This window comes from Thalassophryne amazonica, chromosome 1 (assembly GCF_902500255.1).
Source record: "Thalassophryne amazonica chromosome 1, fThaAma1.1, whole genome shotgun sequence".
In the NCBI taxonomy this organism is placed as follows: Eukaryota; Metazoa; Chordata; class Actinopteri; order Batrachoidiformes; family Batrachoididae; genus Thalassophryne; species Thalassophryne amazonica.
In genome coordinates this window covers 122,273,962-122,292,541 of record NC_047103.1, presented here as the reverse complement: position 1 = coordinate 122,292,541, position 18,580 = coordinate 122,273,962, and the positions used below count along the sequence as shown (strand labels likewise).

At 37.9% G+C, this 18,580-nt stretch overlaps 1 protein-coding gene across 1 annotated transcript in view; it reads right to left on the bottom strand.

Moving 5' to 3' along the window:
• LOC117513731 (DNA-binding protein SATB2-like) overlaps positions 1-17,382 on the bottom strand; it is a 163,995-nt gene extending 146,613 nt beyond the window's left edge. The window contains exon 1 of the mRNA XM_034173970.1: positions 17,249-17,382. The gene's annotated coding sequence lies outside the window, so the exon portion shown is untranslated. The remainder of the gene's footprint in view (positions 1-17,248) is intronic.
• Positions 17,383-18,580: the final 1,198 nt, after the last annotated feature.

Here is an 18,580-nt window from a genome sequence, read left to right as displayed (position 1 = left end):
CATTCACAACATTAAATTGTTATATTTTGGCTCATCTATTGACCGTTCATTTGCGCCCCCTGTTGTGGGTCCGTGTCACTACACTTTCCCAACAAAATCTACGATACTGGCCCAGCAACGCCCCGGTAAAGTGATAATAATGGTATTTATGCAGCAGGAAATACTGGCACACCACAAGGCACTGTGTGCAAAAGGGTTGGGTTTTGTGTTTCTTACTCACAGGTGTTTTGTCATCTGAACATGATGTCAAACAAATCAGAGTGGTGCACAGTGACATCACCAGTATTAAATTAACACCGTCATTGTTAGTTTTACACTGGTGATTTTACTGTGTTCCTGGCACCGGACTGCAACAGGCACACCGTGCTGTCATATCAAAAAAGCAAGTAAAAGGATTACTGACGCAGTAATGGATTAACTCAGTGCTTCCCAAACTTTTCTGCAGGGCCCTTCTTTGTAGATGCGAATATTTTCATGCCCCCATCCCATCCACCCTCAATTCTGACACACATGCACACATCCTTTGCTTCCAAACACCACTGGAATTTAATTTTTAACATTGTAATTTTAATTTATACAAAACTACAACTTCTTATGGAACAAAACAAATTAAATAAAGCACCAAATCACTTTTACAGTGGAATTATTGAAAGGGACATGCATCATTTATATTCATGTCTCACAATCTTGTCCATGTTCTGTTACCAACGCATTAGCATTATTAGTGTTGGTAGATACAGCTGATGGTTTCCAGTCCAAAAACTGCTCAAAAGCCACCAAAACACGCTAACACTGTATATTCAGACACTAACAAGTGACACACAGCTTCAGACATCTGAGGTGACTCAGACATCAGAGTTTGGGTCGTGAGTCCTGGCTTCCATACATTTACTTATATTATTCATTCTTGAGATGTGGGTAAAAAAATTTGTGCCAACAGATATGGTGTGTGAGTGTAAGCATCAGAATGCACTGTGAGTACACAAAGGAGTAAATAAACTTATAACCACTTGGTATAAGACCTGTGAGGTTTTAAAAGTGGCGTATTGGGGTAGCATTTGAGTATGCACACAAAAGACCAGTCAGAGTTTAAGGATCTGCACCGTCTGAATCGGAACAACTACAAAATGTCACAACTGAATTTGCATCTGCCAGATCTGTGAATCCTTCTCTTCTGATTATTTCCACCACTTTTGCTTTCATAAGTGAGGGTGCTGTCTATGTTTTTTTAACAACCCCAATTCCAATGAAGTTGGGACAATGTGTAAAATGCAAATAAAAACAGAATACAATGAATTGCAATTCCTCTTCAACCTATATTAAATTGAATACATCACAAAGACAAGATCTTTAATGTTCAAACTGATAAACTTTATTGTTTTTGTGCAAATATTTGCTCATTTTGAAATGGATGCCTGCAACACATTTCAAAAAAAGCTGGGACAGTGGTATGTTTACCACTGTGTTACATCACCTTTCCTTCTAACAACAGTCAATAAGCATTTGGGAACTGAGGACACCAATTGTTGGAGCTTTGTACAAGTAGGTGGAATTCTTGCTTGGATGGCAGCATGTGTTGTTCCAAAACCTGGATGCACCTTACAGCATTGATGGTGCCATCACAGATGTGTAAGTTGCTCATGCCATGGGCACGAACACACCCCATACCATCACACATGCTGGCTTTTGAACTTTGCACTGGTAACAATCTGGATGGTCCTTTTCCTCTTTTGTCCAAAGGACATGACATCCATGATTTGCAAAAACAATTTGAAATGTGGACTCATCAGACCATAGCACACTTTTCCACTCTGTGTCTGTCCATTTCAAATGAGCTCAGGCCCAGAGAAGGCCGCAGTGTTTCTGGATGTTGTTGATGTATGGCTTTTGCTTTGCATGGTAGAGTTTTAACTTGCACTTGTAGATGTAGCGATGAACTGTGTTAACTGACAACGGTTTTCTGAAGTGTTCCTGAGCCCACGTGGTAAGATCCTTTACACAATGATGTCGGTTTTTAATGCAGTGCTGCCTAACGGATTGAAGGTCATGGGCATTCAATGTTGATTTTCGGCCTTGCCCCTTACGTGTAGAAAGTTCTCCAGATTCTCTGAATCTTCTGATTATATTATTGACTGTAGATGATGGAATCCCTAAATTCCTTGCAATTGAACGTTGCGAAACATTGCTCTTAAACTGTTAGACTATTTTTTTCACACAGTTGTTCACAAAGTGGTGATCCTTGCCCCGTCTTTGCTTGTGACCTGCTGAGCCTTTTGGGGATGCTCCTTTTACACCCAATCATGACACTTACCTGTTTCCAATTAGGTGTTCTATGAGCATTCATCAACTTTCCAAGTCTTTTGTTGCCCCGTCCCAACTTTTTTGAAATGTGTTACAGGCATACATTTCAAAATGAGCAAATATTTGCATAAAAAAACAAAGTTTATCAGTATGAACATTAAATATCTTGACTTTGTGATGTATTCAATATAGGTTGAAGAGGATTTGCAAATCATTGTATTCTGTTTTTATTTACGTTTTACACAATGTCCCAACTTCATTGGAATTGGGGTTGTATTTTATTACAAGCAACTATGATTTAGAAACAAAAGAAACTGACACACAAACCCATGTCATGCTAAACTAGCATCAAAATCATATATATTGACAGCAGAAGTCCCTAAATTCATCATTTGAAGGGCCATTAATTAACCAGGATTAAGGGTCAAGGGCTGAAACTAAATCTTGATACTGATACTCTGAATTACATACATATATATGAGACAAAATGTAGGCAGGGGTAGCGGCCAAGTGGTTAGTGTAGAAGGTTCCCGGTTCAAACCCCACTCCTGTCACATTTCTCCATGTTATGTGGAATTGTGTCAGGAAGGTCATCTGATGTAAAACTTGTGCCAGAATCAACATGTAGCTCCACCTTGGGTCTGCTGTGCAAACCCCAAGTGAAAACAAGGGAGCAGCTGAAGGGACCTCATGTATTTTGAAGAAAATTTAAAAAAGAAAATTTTACATAATTGAGACACTACTATTTAATCTTCTTAACACTGATTTAGGAATTTACAGAGAATTTCTCAATTGCCTCAGAGGGCCGAAGTGAGCAAGGACTAAATATGGTCTGTGGGCCCCGTATTGAGCAGCTTTGGATGAGAGAGAGACAGAGATAGAAGGAAGAATTGTGGTTCTGCTAAAACAAAACATCCTTCCTGCGTGATTGTGTGGATGTGGGACAGTGTTTTTTTGACATTCAACAGCTGAAACAATTTTAAAAAATAACAGGGATTCCCCTCCCCGCCCTCGGTTTTAGTACATTTCTGTGCATGATCACTCTCTCACTCATGGACCCCATTCTGTGCGTCCTTTCCTCACCATACCCCTCACTCCCTTTTGCTGTCACTGCTAAAGTCATACAAAATTCTTTCTGCTGGCCTGTGTGGACATGTCACCATTGTTTGCAGTTATCATTTTTATGTTGAAAAGACACTTTAAAAATATCTGTGCCATGGTCACCATTGAAAAGATGCTCAAAAATGGTTCAAAAGTCAAAGTTTTTTCAATGTCTATTTGTAGGCATTTAAGTAGACCATTATAACTATAATTATAAATAGTGGTGTTTTTCAACCTGTGCAATGAGTAAATTATAATTTTGAAGCTTAGCGAGCAAGGCACGTCCACATTCATTATTTAAAAGCTAGCAATAAAACCCATGTTGAAAACTAGTTTAAAAGTGAAAGTTTTGTTCAACGTCTATAGATGTTGAATACACATTCACATTTTGACCAATTTTCAACCTATTTTCACCATAACCATTTTTAAACATCTATTCAATGTTAACATCCTCCCTTTAGAAGTCTTAAATAATGACCATAACATTTTTTGTTAAAACGAACAACACACAAATTACACTTTGAAACATCGTTCGGGCAAATATCACATAAATAATGATGATAGTTTGCAAAAGGACCTAATAAAAAACAGGGCCTGGAGGTGTACAGGTCCTGAAGGGATGGCAGATTCCAGTCAATCACCTTATTACAGCACATACTGTTGCAGTGCAGATATTGTCACCACAACAATATATGCTGACATTCATGGCCACATCGCGGCACATACTGTCACCAGCAACAATATGTGTTCAGGTGTTACAGCACCAGGTGTGTTACTACATACAATCCACAATCCACAGAGATAAAGAGAGAGAAGTCATAATGATTTTGTATAATTAATTTGTGTATATATAGATGGCTTTGCAGCCATTTTTAAGTATTTCTGTTTTGTTTTTTTTTGTTGTTTGTTTTTTGTTTTTGTCTTTGTTGTTTGTTTTTCTGTGTTGCCATATGGAAATTAGTCTGGGCTTTTTGTGCCATCCTCGGGAAGTATATGTATGTATGTTGTCATTGTTATTTCATATTATTTCATTTTGCCAAGTCAGTCAGTCAATCAAAGAGAAAAAGAGAGCGAGAGAGACTTTTGAATTAGATCCACACACCTTGTGTATAAAAGCTGGTTAGATTTGTGTGTAAATCTGGGGATCAGCGCAAGAACTGTCAGCGCAGCAAAAATCCCCGTGATTGTTCCATCAGCAGCCCGAATCATCCTCGTCTACATGACAATATAATATCGTGCACACTTAACAGAAGTTCACAGCAAAGAGCACCTGTTTAAATGTCCTTAAGTCTCACTTTGGGGATCACATCACCACGTGACAGTCATTTTTTGTTCAACTGCGCACTTTGACAAACCCATGGTGAGGACAGGACGGCGCAAGACACTCAGCAGCTGTACGCACGGTGAATATTTCATCTGAAATTGTCACCGTGTTTATGCACAGTGCGAGGGTTCAGGATCTCCAGCATGCGCGCTGTTCTGTCACAACCTGGTCTCATGGCATGTCGTGATTCAGCAGCACGAAATATACATTAATCTATTGGTTCGTGATATTGTGATGAAAAGCGCCTCATATTTGTCACAGCAGCACAAATTCATTGTAATTCATTTCGTGACGGCTGCACGGAATTAAAAGTGAAGCGGGGGTCGGGTGGTTATGGTTAGGGTTGGGGGAAGGAGTAGGGTTAGTAATACTGAGTTTAAAAAAACCCGTCACGAAAATTTGACTCATTTCGTGACGGGAGCACGAGAAAATAACATGAGACTGGGCTGTCTGTCACCACCATTGGCAGCGCCGGCATTTTTATTATTACTGAGCCAATATCACCCGAGCACTTTGAATAATTCACCAACGTCTGAGTGCTAAAAGTAAAGATGAAACGATGTGGTGTTCTGCAGCCTGCGTAGAAGCATCTCTGCGTTACGCATCACCAGTCAGTACAGGATGGATCAAACTATCTACCTCGGTCCTGTGCGCACTGGTTGCTAAAAGTCCTGGCACTGTGGAGAAGGTTTGCAAGAAAATAAATGTGACACTTTTCATGTGCTCACTGTGATAAAACGTCAGAACTGAAGCAGCACAAATTCATTGTAATTCATTCCGTGATGGCTGCACGAAATTAAAAGTGAAGCAGGGGGGTCAGGAGTGGTTATGGTTAGGGTGGGGGGAAGGAGTAAGATTAGGTTATGGTTAAGGTTAGGTTTGGGGGTGGGAGTAGGGTTAGGAATAATGAGTTAAAAAAGCTCTGTCACGAAAATTTGACTCATTTCGTCACGGGAGCACGAGAAAAAAAAAGTGAGACTGGGCTGGTGTGTGAGACAGAGACAAAAAAAAAAAAACAATTCATAGTTAAACATCAAGTTTTACTTCTTGCTCTGATGACCAGCGATGGTATGTGCCTTGATTGTCAGTATATATTGGCGCTTGGGACGATATGTGCCAGCAACATTATGTGCCGGTGCCTTTGAACATGGCATATATCATTTGGCGACAATATATGCACTGCATCAATATATGATGTAACACAGCTTCTCTGTGGTTCCCACAGAGAAGATCACGAGTACAAGCGCCGAGATGAGTTTCCTCCGTAGGGTGGCTGGGCGCTCCCTTAGAGATAGGGTGAGGAGCTCGGTCACTCGGGAGGAGCTCGGAGTTGTGCCGCTGCTCCTCCACGTCGAAAGGAGCCAGTTGAGGTGGCTCGGGCATCTTTTCCGGATGCCCCCTGGACGCCTCGCTGGAGAGGTGTTCCGGGCACGTCCCATCAGGAGGAGGCCCTGGGGAAGACCCAGGACACGCTGGAGGGACTACGTCTCTTGGCTGGCTTGGGAACGCCTTGGGGTTCCCCCGGAGGAGCTGGGGGAGGTGTGTGTGGATCGGGAGGTCTGGGCGGCTTTGCTTGAGCTGCTGCCCCCACAACAGTCAGTTTGTATTCCAGTGATTCTTAAAATGCAGAAAAAAGACAACAGAAGCACACTCAAGTGACAAAACTGTACAGACAGTAGATTTCCTATAATAATTTCCTTTTAAATATTGCTAATGTCAGTCTTTGTTTGGAAGTCCCAGAAAACAAAGAGACCAGATAGACAGGAGACGGAGACAAGAAGAAGAGGAGTGTCTCTCCCTTATTTAGCAGGAGTAGGGGAAAAACTACAGAGGATCTTCAGACAGCACAAAATCCCAGTTTACTTTAAACCAGTCAACACCTTGAGACAGAAATTAGTTCACCCTAAGGACAGGATCCCTAGTTACAAACATAGCAATGTAGTGTATCATATCAGATGTCAGGAAAACTGTAATGAACACTACATAGGTGAGACGAAGCAACTTTTACACAAGAGGCTATACCAGCACCGCAGAGAGGTCGCCAGTGGACCTCAGTCTGCAGTTCATCTCCACCTGAAAGACACTAACCACACGTTTGAGGACAAGGAAGTTAAAATCTTAGGCAGAGAGAAGAAATGGTTTGAGAGAGGTGTCAAGGAAGCATTCTTTGTAAAACAGAAACCCAGCCTTAACCACGGAGCGGGTCTCAGACACGCTTTGTCCCCTGTTTACAATGTGGTACTCAGGTCAAAGCAGTTTCAGTCTTTTGTTCATGGTAATGAGCCATTCACGTCATCAGGAGAGAGTCGTCAAGGGAGCCATCAGGGGAGGCTTCCGTCCTGTCATTAGGAGAGTGCTAACTAGAGCACAATAGGTGCTAATCAGAGCTATTGTTTAGTTACTAGCCTATAGCAGTCAGCCTCTCGGTAGGTGGGGTCTGGTTAGGTTAAAAACCTCCAGCTTTTGTTGGCTTCTGGTTTATTCTTCTCTACAAGAGTCAAGACAGAAGTCAGACTACCAGAGCAAGAATTTTAGCTGAGGAAGCTTCTGTGATTTGAAGCGAAACGTCCTCACGTCAAGCAACCCAGTCCAGTAGAAGATTCAAGCTTCTCTACTATAAGCACACTAATATTGTAGTCCCACAGCATTTCACTGTCTTTTGGGGGTGGTGCTGTGTCCTAAAACACCCAATTTCATGGCAGTTAAAAAAAACAAACTGAAATGCTTGTTGCAATGGTTTAAGGATTTTTTTTGTTTGTTTGTTTGCAATGAAATTGTGGGAATACATCTCATGCCTTATGCCTGCTGGGATAGGCTCCAGCCCCTGTGCGCCTTGACTGGAGAGAGCAGATATAGTAAATGATTGTTTTTATAATATGTACATGTCCCAGACATGAATCAGTGAAGCTCTTCAGCATCTCACTATGTCATTTAGGTCCGTCAGACTTTTTTTGAGTAAATGCTTCAGGGGAGCATTAGCATGGCTAAAACCTTTCAGCTACCCCAGACCCCCACCTTTTTAAGCATTTTTCTTTATTTGCCTCTCACATGCCTGGAAGCTCTTCACCATCTAACCATGTCCTTTAGGTTCTTCAGACTGGTTTCAGTAAAATGGTTCTTGGGAGCATGAGCATGGTGGAAACCTTTCAGCTTCTGCGGGGTTGGGGAGGGGGGCTCCACCCCACAGACCCCCTAATTACAGCCCTCTTAAACACCCTGCCACTTTAAGCATTTTTTTATGTAGATGTAAATTAATATTCAAAGTTTTCAGCTAGTTGACAGTAGGGCTGTACAATATGGCCAAATTATCGTATCTCAATATTGTCATATCAATATGATATACGATATGACTATGATTTCACATCAAGTGCAGCAAAAGTGAAAATTAAACATTCTTAAACAAACAGTAATAATACCACACTCATTTTGCACTCATCATAAAGTTAGGATACTGTGCCCTCCAAAAGTATTGGAAAACTTGGTATTTCACACATTTAAAATTTGTTTATGCCATTTCAAATACAAAAAATACTAAAAATATAAAAACTAAAACTTTCTAAAATTATCTTCCTCAAACCCAAACTGAAAGCAAATCTCTAAAACTTGATAAAACCTGTAAATAATAATCAGTCAAGTCAGGCGATGGAAACATGAACATTTCCAAGTCACTGAATGTGTCTTGGAATTTATTTACATCAATTATGAAGAAATACAAAAGTTTCTTTCACTAAAACATCAAATCTAGGCTTTCATCTCAGATGTACTTTCTGGCAAATTGTAGCAGAATGTTCAGGTCTTCTTTTTAAGAAAATCCTCCTCTACACTACTTCATCAGGAAGCTGGATTTTATATTTTTCATTCATTTATATCAAGTTGTAGAGATTTGCTTTCAGTTTGAGTTTAAGGAAGATAACTTTAGATTTATTTATTTATTTGTATTTGAAATGGCATAAACAAATTAAAATGTGTGAAATACCAAGTGTTCCAATACGTTTGCGTACAGCTGAGAAAACACCCTGTGGTATGTGTATTTTTAAGTGAAATGCATCATCCTGGTGCCACTCAGAAAACAAAATTAAGAGGTTATTTAAGTCCTTCAGACAGCAAAATTAAGAGGTTATTTAATCAACAGCTGCCTGCTTGTATAAAAATCACTGGAGACACACGCTTATATATAAGGCAACCTGAATTAAAGGAGAAATGCCACTTTTAACAACCTGGGTCTCATTTCTGACATAAAACATGGTCATTTACTCACCAATATAACTTTGGTGTCATTATTAGTCCACTGTTCAAACGACGTCTTCAGTTCAAATCTGAGGCAAACATTTTTCTTCTTCTACTAAGGTGGATTTGAACTTTTTGTGGCAAACAGCACCAACTACTGGACAGGAGGAACCGAGCAGTCAATGTGACTCACTGATTTCAAAATGCAGCACTTTTCAACCAGACGTGAGGTGCCGTGACATGTCAATCATCTGTGTCCAATCAGATTTCAGGGGAGTCCAGTGCAGCCCTGGCCTCCACTCTAGCTCCACTCATGCCAGGAAGTGTTCAACATTTGACATTTCCTGTTTCACTGTGGACTCAAAATTTGGCACTTCCTGTTTCAATGTGAACTTGCCACTGAGGTCCCGTGAGATTCCATGGGATCTCGTCTGTCAATCCAGGAAGTGTCGATCCAGGAAGTGTTTGACATTTGACATTTCCTGTTTCACTGTGGATTCAAAATTTGGTACTTCCTGTTTGGGCCACAGTGTACCATGAGTGAGCTTCACGCTTTGTGCGAAGCTCGTAATAATGCATTAAAAGTTCAAGGGAACCTGACCTAGTGAGAAGTTTTATTTGTAAACTATTATCTAAAATTGCAAGCGCACATAAAATTTGGTTGTATTTGTATTAATAATTATCACAATGCTGCAACTTACTGGAGGGGTTGATATAGTTTCCATGTGTACAGGATTTATAACAAAATTACTCTGTTAATGAAAGCAATATTATAGAATACAACACAATGTAGGAGTTAAATATCAGTATTTTGTGCATGTGATTGAAGATCGCTCACATCACTCACTCACTCACCACATTGGGAGGGTGAACAGCCATGAGACCACACACTCCCAGAAGTCTTCATTTTATGAGCACACATGGAGCCCAAATGTACAATCACATTCAGTCGCCTCCATCGACAAAGTCACACAGACGGAAAACCTCTACAGTATCTGGCTGCAAAAAGGCCCTTAAATTAATTCACATGGCTGTAATTTGTGGTGGATTCAATAGCACTAAAGAGATTCTGGAGGTTCCTTATTAATGAGGGCATGCTTGAGAGAGGGCACTAAACAGGGGTCTGAGAACACCCAACGGGATCCCGGGTCAGTGAGAGGTTTATATGAGTCTGCCAATACATTTCAGTGACACTGAGGATGAGTTTAATTTCAATTTAATGGTTTACCTATGAGTCTTACAAACAGTTTACTGAGCGACTGATGAGCACATCTGTTACTATCAACCTTCTCAGCAAACTGATGAACTATAGCATTTTATTAATTACCTGTTTATCACAAATATGGTATGATTAAAAAAAAAGACTTATAAACTCCTTCCAAATATATTATGTGGCCACACTGTGCAGTGTTAAATGATTTATCTATAAAATATGTAACATACAAAGGAAGGGAAACAGATAATAATTACATATGAATGTAAAAATTAAATACATTTTCACAATATAGCAATGCATTGGAGCGTATTTAAAAGTTAACGCCACTTTTTGCTTTTAAACACACCTAGTCATATTAAAAGTCTCTACTCACCTACAGTAGTGTTCAGAATAATAGTAGTGCTATGTCACTAAAAAGATGAATCCAGGTTTTGAGTATATTTCTTATTGTTACATGGAAACAAGGTACCAGTAGATTCAGTAGATTCTCACAAATCCAACAAGACCAAGCATTCATGATATGCACACTCTTAAGGCTATCAAATTGGGCTATTAGTAAAAAAAAAAGTAGAAAAGGGGGTGTTTACAATAATAGTAGCATCTGCTGTTGACGCTACAAACTCAAAACTATTATGTTTAAACTGCTTCTTTAGCAATCCTGTGAATCACTAAACTAGAATTTAGTTGTATAACCACAGTTTTCATGATTTCTTCACATCTGCGAGGCATTAATTTGTTGGTTTGGAACCAAGATTTTGCTCATTTACTAGTGTGCTTGGGGTCATTGTCTTGTTGAAACACCCATTTCAAGGGCATGTCCTCTTCAGCATAAGGCAACATGACCTCTTCAAGTATTTTGACATATCCATCTGATCCATGATACCTGGTATGCGATACATAGGCCAACACCATAGTAGGAGAAACATGCCCATATCATGATGCTTGCACCACCATGCTTCACTGTCTTCACTGTGAACTGTGGGGGTTTGGGGGTCGTATCACAACTTCTGCGGCCCTTGGACCCAAAAAGAACAATTTACTCTCATCAGTCCACAAAATATTCCTCCATGTCTCTTTAGGCCAGTTGATGTGTTCTTTGGCAAATTGTAACCTCTTCTGCACATGTCTTTTATTTAACGGGGGGGACTTTGTGGGGGGTTCTTGCAAATAAATTAGCTTCACACAGGCGTCTTCTAACTGTCACAGCACTTACAGGTAACTCCAGACTGTCTTTGATCATCCTGGAGCTGATCAGTGGGTGAGCCTTTGCCATTGTGGTTATTCTTCTATCCATTTTGATGGTTGTTTTCCATTTTCTTCCACACGTCTCTGGTTTTTTGTCCATTTTAAAGCATTGGAGATCATTGTAGATGAACAGCCTATAATTTTTTGCACCTGCGTATGTTTTCTAATCCAATCAACTTTTTAATCAAACTACGCTGTTCTTCTGAACAATGTCTTGAACGTCCCATTTTCCTCAGGCTTTCAAAGAGAAAAGCATGTTCAACAGGTGCTGGCTTCATCCTTAAACAAGGGACACCTGATTCTCACACCTGTTTGTTCCACAAAATTGACGAACTCACTGACTGAATGCCACACTACTATTATTGTGAACACCCCCTTTTCTACTTTTTTTTTACTAATAGCCCAATTTCATAGCCTTAAGAGTGTGCATATCATTATTGCTTGGTCTTGTTGGATTTGTGAGAATCTATTGAATCTACTGGTACCTTGTTTCCCATGTAACAATAAGAAATATACTCAAAACCTGGATTAATCTTTTTAGTCACATAGCACTACTATTATTCTGAACACTACTGTATGACACTTCATTTGCATGAAATCCTTACCTGAATTATTTTAGGAAGAAATTAATGAAGGTCAATGTTACCAAAACCCACAGAGCAAAATTCCTGTGTGTGTGTGTGTGTGTGTGTGTGTGTGCGTGCGTGCGTGCGTGCGTCCGTGCATGTGTGTGTGTGTGTGTGTGTGTGTGTATAAAAACAGAAAATGCCACCACTGCTGGCTGTGACATGAACACACTGGACCCTGTTGGGCTGTATACATGCTGCTGAAAATTGTTGCAGCTACAAAGACAAACTGGATATTGATTTATCCTCAACAATGACCAAATATGGACAGCAAGAGATTCATTGTTTTAGAAAAAAAGAAGAAATAACTGGTGCAGCACAGAAATAAGTGCAAAAAGTCTTTAATAAGGTGCTGAAAAAAAATGTTCAAAGGGAGTCCTCATTCATTGTTTTAGCTCAGAAATACCCAGTTGTCAGATCAGCAGGATTTATATGACATTACCAAGAGAAATGTTAACTTTTTTAACAACTCCAAATCAGAAAAAGTTAGAAACAGTGTGGGAAATGTAAAGTTAAGCCCCCCACCACCACCACCAGGGATTCTTATATTGCAGACAATATGAAGCCAGGATATTTTATGTTTTTTGTGGTCAGCTTCATTTCATTTGTTAATATACATCAATTTCTGCTTTTCAGGCCCGAAACACATTTAAAAAAAAGCTGGGATGGGGCAAGTTATGACTCATAACAAGGTTAAAAAATTAAATCAGTGTTATTTCACACACGTGATGTCAACCAGTAATTGGAATGATGTCAATAATTGTGTGAAAAAAATTATTGAATTCTTTATAAACAATGTTACTCATATAAATATTGTAGCAGATTTGCATGCTCCTCCCTCAACAGTACATAACATCATAACACAATTCAAGGAATTTGGATGAATTTCAGTGTGTAAAGAGTAAGGGCACAAGCTGAAGTTGAACACCATTCATCGCCAATTCTTCAGACACCACTACTTCAAGACCCATCATTCATCAATAGCTGATATAACCACATGGGCAAAGTTTAATTTTGGAACTGTTTGTTAAGCACTACAATATTTACAAATATCATACATACGTATATTTTACAGTGCAAAAAATAAAAAAAAGTTAACTTTGTCCGGAAGTGGAATTGACTTGTCTGGGCTGAGATGCATCTGGACTGGATCATCACACAGTGGAAACGTGTATTGTGGTCAAATTAATCAGTATTCCAGATATTTTTGGAAGAAATGGATGCCGTATGCTCTCCACCAAAGACAAAAAGGACCATCCAGACTATTATTGGCAACAAGTCCAAACACCAGAGTCAGTCATACACATGGTATGGAGTTGTGTGAGTGCCCTTGGAAGAAATAATCTACACTTCTGTGATGGCAGCATTAATGTAGAAAAGTACACTGAGATTTTAGAATGACATTTGCTGCCTCCAAGATGACATCTTTTCTGACATCTCGATCCTTTTTTCAGCAAAACAAATAAAAACCATATTGTGCTCACATGATGAAGGCATGGCTGCAGATGCAGGCAGTGCAGGTTCTGGACTGGCTTGTCTGCAGTCCTGACCTTTCCCCAATAGAGAATGTGTGGAGAATTTTGCATTGAAAAATGCAAACATGCCACATACTGTTGCATTGTGTTTGCAGGAAGAATGGGACAAAATAACCAACATATCATCGCTTGGTCTCCTCAATGACAAAATATCTTTTAAGTATTGTGAAAAGAAATGACAACATGACAAAGTGATGAATACTTTTGGGCTCCAGCTTCTTTTTGGAATGTGTTTGATCACACAAAACATGAAACATACTGTCTGAAATGAAATTAAAGTCAAAGTAAATGTAAAAATCACTTTTTGTAAATTTGCTTTTTCCATACAGTCCCAACTTTTCCTGATTTGGTGTTATATATAATGTACACAGGGCTTAAATGATGTTGTGACTTTCCCTAATACTTTGCGAAAACATAATTAATCTCACATTTTGGCAGAAAGGACATTGGTGACTGGTGATTTCTTGTCTTCTTTCTCATGTTTTGATGGCTTCATTCACTAGTCTCTTTCACTGACGGCCACCGTGTTTTTGAGGACTGCCTCCTTGTGACAGATTCATCATTCATTATCATACTGTTTTTAAATGTTGAACATGCTTTTGCATCCAATCCCAGACTTTTATAAAGAAATTCAGCAATAAAAGTTATGGTTTAGATTTGGTACATTGAAAGGATGCAAACTCTTGAGTTTCATATTCCCTGAGATTAACAGGACAAGTATAGGATTGTTCAAGTCAGTCGGCAGGTTGGTGACTTTGTAAAAACTGCTGCATACTCAGCTCTGAAATTTAGTGGGTCATGACAGAAACATGTGAACCTCCTATTTTGGGTTGTCATCTTTAAACATGTGCATGTGTGTATTCTATTCTATTCTATTCTATTCTATTCTGTTCTATTCTATTCTATTCTATCTAGTTGATTGTGAAGTCTTGATGCTCGTTACAGGGTCCTGGTAGCCAATAAGACCATGGTTACTTATTTGTAATTTATATTATATTGTAAAGATTAGTTTTAACTGTGATTTTAAAGGGCATAATTTTAGAAAGTTTAACATTGTGGAACTGTTTTCTTGTCAGTGCAATATATTAAAAAAGGGAATACTCATTATTTTCAATTTCATATTTTTATTTAATTTACATCATGTTATAGAGAATTAATTTCTCACTGAGTTCAAATAGCATTGATATTTGTATTCAATTTACTTCATGATCTAGAAATTTGTCTTCACTTAGTTTAATGGGAAAAATAACAAAAATAATTATAATAACAACCATTCATTTTCTGATTTAGATTTGATGTCATAAAACAGTAAAACTATATTAAATACTTTTGCAAGGCACTATTTCATAAATATTCTCTAATGCAACATCGGTGTGGCTCCTACCTGATCGCACACACAAACATTTGAAACTTATCCATCATTACACTGTTGCTGTAAAATCGCTTCTTTCAGACTTTTTCAAATTAACAATTGTATTTATTATTATTAATTATTATTATTATTATTATTGTTGTTGTTGTTCTTATTATTATTCTTATTATTATTATCATCATCATCATCAACACAGCTCCAGCTATTAATCGGACTGTCTGCTATGTTGCTGCTCAAAATCTCATTATTAATTTTATTATTATCTCCAGCAATGTATGCCTGCAAAGATTTGTGAATGTTAAAACACAGAAATAATTTATGCTTTGCCACACTAAACACTGACTTGTCTTAAGAAAGCTGACAATCAACTAATTCAATAAAAGTGCAAAATAAGTGTCTAAATTATTGTAAATAATTTCTGATAAAGAGAATAAGACGTTTTGCTTACAAAGAGAGAAAATAAGAGTGTGTTAGATTTTACATCTGACCTTTTTGATGAAATGAGCAGGGAAATGTATCCTTTCATAAGGAAAGCAGTATTAAATTGTTGAATTTCAAATGGAGAATTTGGTGTGATGTCTTAGAGAACCACCTCTCTGTAGATAATGCATTCAAGATGGAGCATTCTGTTTTAAAATGTGCACAAATATTCTCATTCCTCTGAGGGATTTAAATAATTGTATTATAATGTGAAATAATTGATTAACGGCACATCTACACTGAAGTATAAATGTTGTGTATTGAAATTGACCATTCAAGATCCTTTACATGTTTAATGCTTTTCAAATATATCACAAATCTGGTGTGCACATGATAGCACATGGAAAAGCATAAAAGTAAGTAAAGATTAAGTAGCAAAAGGACACAATTACAACTGAAATTCATTCTTAATTTAAAATTTCCCTTTCCTCAAAAATCCTAAAAGATTGAAATAGTCATATTTGACATTCTGTGTGAATTTTCAAATTATTATTATTATTATTATTATTTTATTTTTTGTAACAACATATTTTCATGATATGAGACTAAATAGTCATTTAAATTGTAAAGTTATATTCAGTGATTGTGAACAGAATATGATGCAGGTAAAAATTTAAAATGGAAATCAGTTATATTTGAAAGTGAATGAGGAAATTAAACTATTTTCAAATTGTCGGCGACCCCTAGTGCCAGTAAGATGTTACAGATTGTTCTTTTGTTAAAGGATATCATCCAACAACAAATAGCTTTTTCAAAAATTTATTGTAGTTGTTTATCGTAGTATGTATCGAAAGATAAATAAATGTCAATTCATTTATCTTCAAAGAATACAAGAAAAAATGTCAACACAGTTTGCACTAAGACAAGAAAAGGCATAATTTCAATGACTAAAATATTTCATTTATTTTTCCTGTTTTTTGGATGTTTACCACAATAATTGTACTCTTAGTTGAAATTGTTTTTGTATTGCAATGCTGTGATTAAAATATCTAATAATTTTACGATTTGTTCAAATTATCATTTGGACTAAAAAAAAATGTATTTCTGTAGCACTGAACAGGAACAACAGCAACAACAACAACAACACCAACAACAAAAAGATTCAACGTTTATCCAGGTACCAAATATTTTAGGAAACAATTGAGCAGTTCTTCTCAGGATTATTAACATTACTTTTATTATTATTATTATTATTATTATTATTAAATTCAGTTTTCATTATGAATTGTTGAAGTGACAGGCCTAGCTTTACAGTTATGGATAATTTAGCTTGCTTTATGATAAGAGTTTGCCTTGCTTCAGTGTTTAGTTTTAAATAGTTTACTGCAAACAGCAGAGTGTCTGAGATACACAATCTTACAATAAATGTATATTTCCAGATGACAGGGTACATGTTTTTCATGGAACAATGTTAGTTATGTACCGATAAATGCTACACCTCATAAAACTCACACACACACACACACACACACACACACACACACACACACACACACACACACACACACACACACACACACACACACACACACACACACACACACACACACACACACACACACACACACACACACACACACAAAATAAAAATGTACACAATGTTTTGTTACACTACCTTTTGACATGTACATATGAATGTTATTTAAACAAAAATCTTCATTAATTAATGAACTAGAAAATGGATACAAAGCAAGAACTTTTTTATTTACATTTTTGGGATGCTCTACTATTTCTTGTTGACTTTACATTTGTTATTTTGTACAACTTGTGTACACAGTACCTGCAGAAGAACCTTCAAGTTTTTAAAAGTTGGTCACTCACTTTTTAAGACGTCACTGCCCTCACTGGAAAATAATCTCCATCCATTGGCAAAAATAAGTGAATCCAGCCTGAATAAATTAAATTTCCCTGTTTAACGTTTAACCGTCCAAGTATAGCCAGTAAGAGGAGAGAGATGCAAATGCAAAAAGAGTTATCAGTCCGGACTGCAGCAGGCTTTGTAAGAGCAAGGACAAAGAGAGAGAGAGAGAGAGAGAGAGAGAGAGAGAGAGAGAGAGAGAGAGAGAGAGAGAGAGAGAGAGACAGAGAGGTGGGGGGAGAGACATAAACTGCATATGCACAATCAAACAAACAAAAAGTGTCTGGCTAAAGTTATTCTTGACAGACACGAAGATGAATAATGTAATGACAGATTAAAAGAAATAAAATAAAATTACAAGACAGTTTCTAAAAAAAAATGCTGAACTCTTATTTGCTCCAGGAACCATCACTCCACAAAATTTCATCCTGTCCTGTTTTACTGTTTGCAGTCATAATACATAACTACTACCCAAGTCTGCAGAGGTTAAAGTCAAGGTACTATATCAATCAGCTGTTCGTGGACACAAAGTAGAAAAAGGGGGAAATGTGTTAGTGTTACATATTCATCGTTCTAAAATCACGCTCCATATGAATCAAAGAGTTGTAAAGTGTAGCTTGCGATCATAACCTGAGAATCACTAGAAGGACACAAAACTGTTACTGGTGCAGAGAAAAATGAAAACGTTTCATATGTTGGAGTTAACCTCAGTCCTGTTACTCCTAAAAGAAATTTTAAAAAGTGGTTGTAGCAGCTGAAAAGGATAAAAAAGAAATGAAAAGCAGCTGGATTTAACTGAGGCGAACCATCCAGATGCCAAACAAATTCACATCCTTCACTATAACTGCAATGTTGTTCCTTTAGGACTTGGTTTGCAACATGGATCAAAGCAGGACACGGCGCAACGTAGGTGCCATAGTTCGCAAACAACGCACATGACATTTTCACACCCAGCACTCATGTTCTTTAAATAGTAAATGTGTTTGCAGTCATTTTTGCTCCATTGTGGGGCTTAGAAAATGAGATTTGTAGGCACAGGGCAAAACTTGAGTGCAGAGTTTTTCTGATATTTTACATCACAATATTCAGCTACAACTTGCACAGGTGGGTTCACTATGCACAATGAAAGGAAGCAAGGTAATTGAGATAGAGCTCAGTGGACTGGAGTTGGGCTACCAATATGTAGACCTCGGTTTAATTCCCAGCCGTGCTTTCTGTCTGTGTGCCTGTACAAGGAGCTTCATCTGCTTTATCGCAGTCCACCCAGCTGTAAAAGGTCACAAGCCCTGGATGGG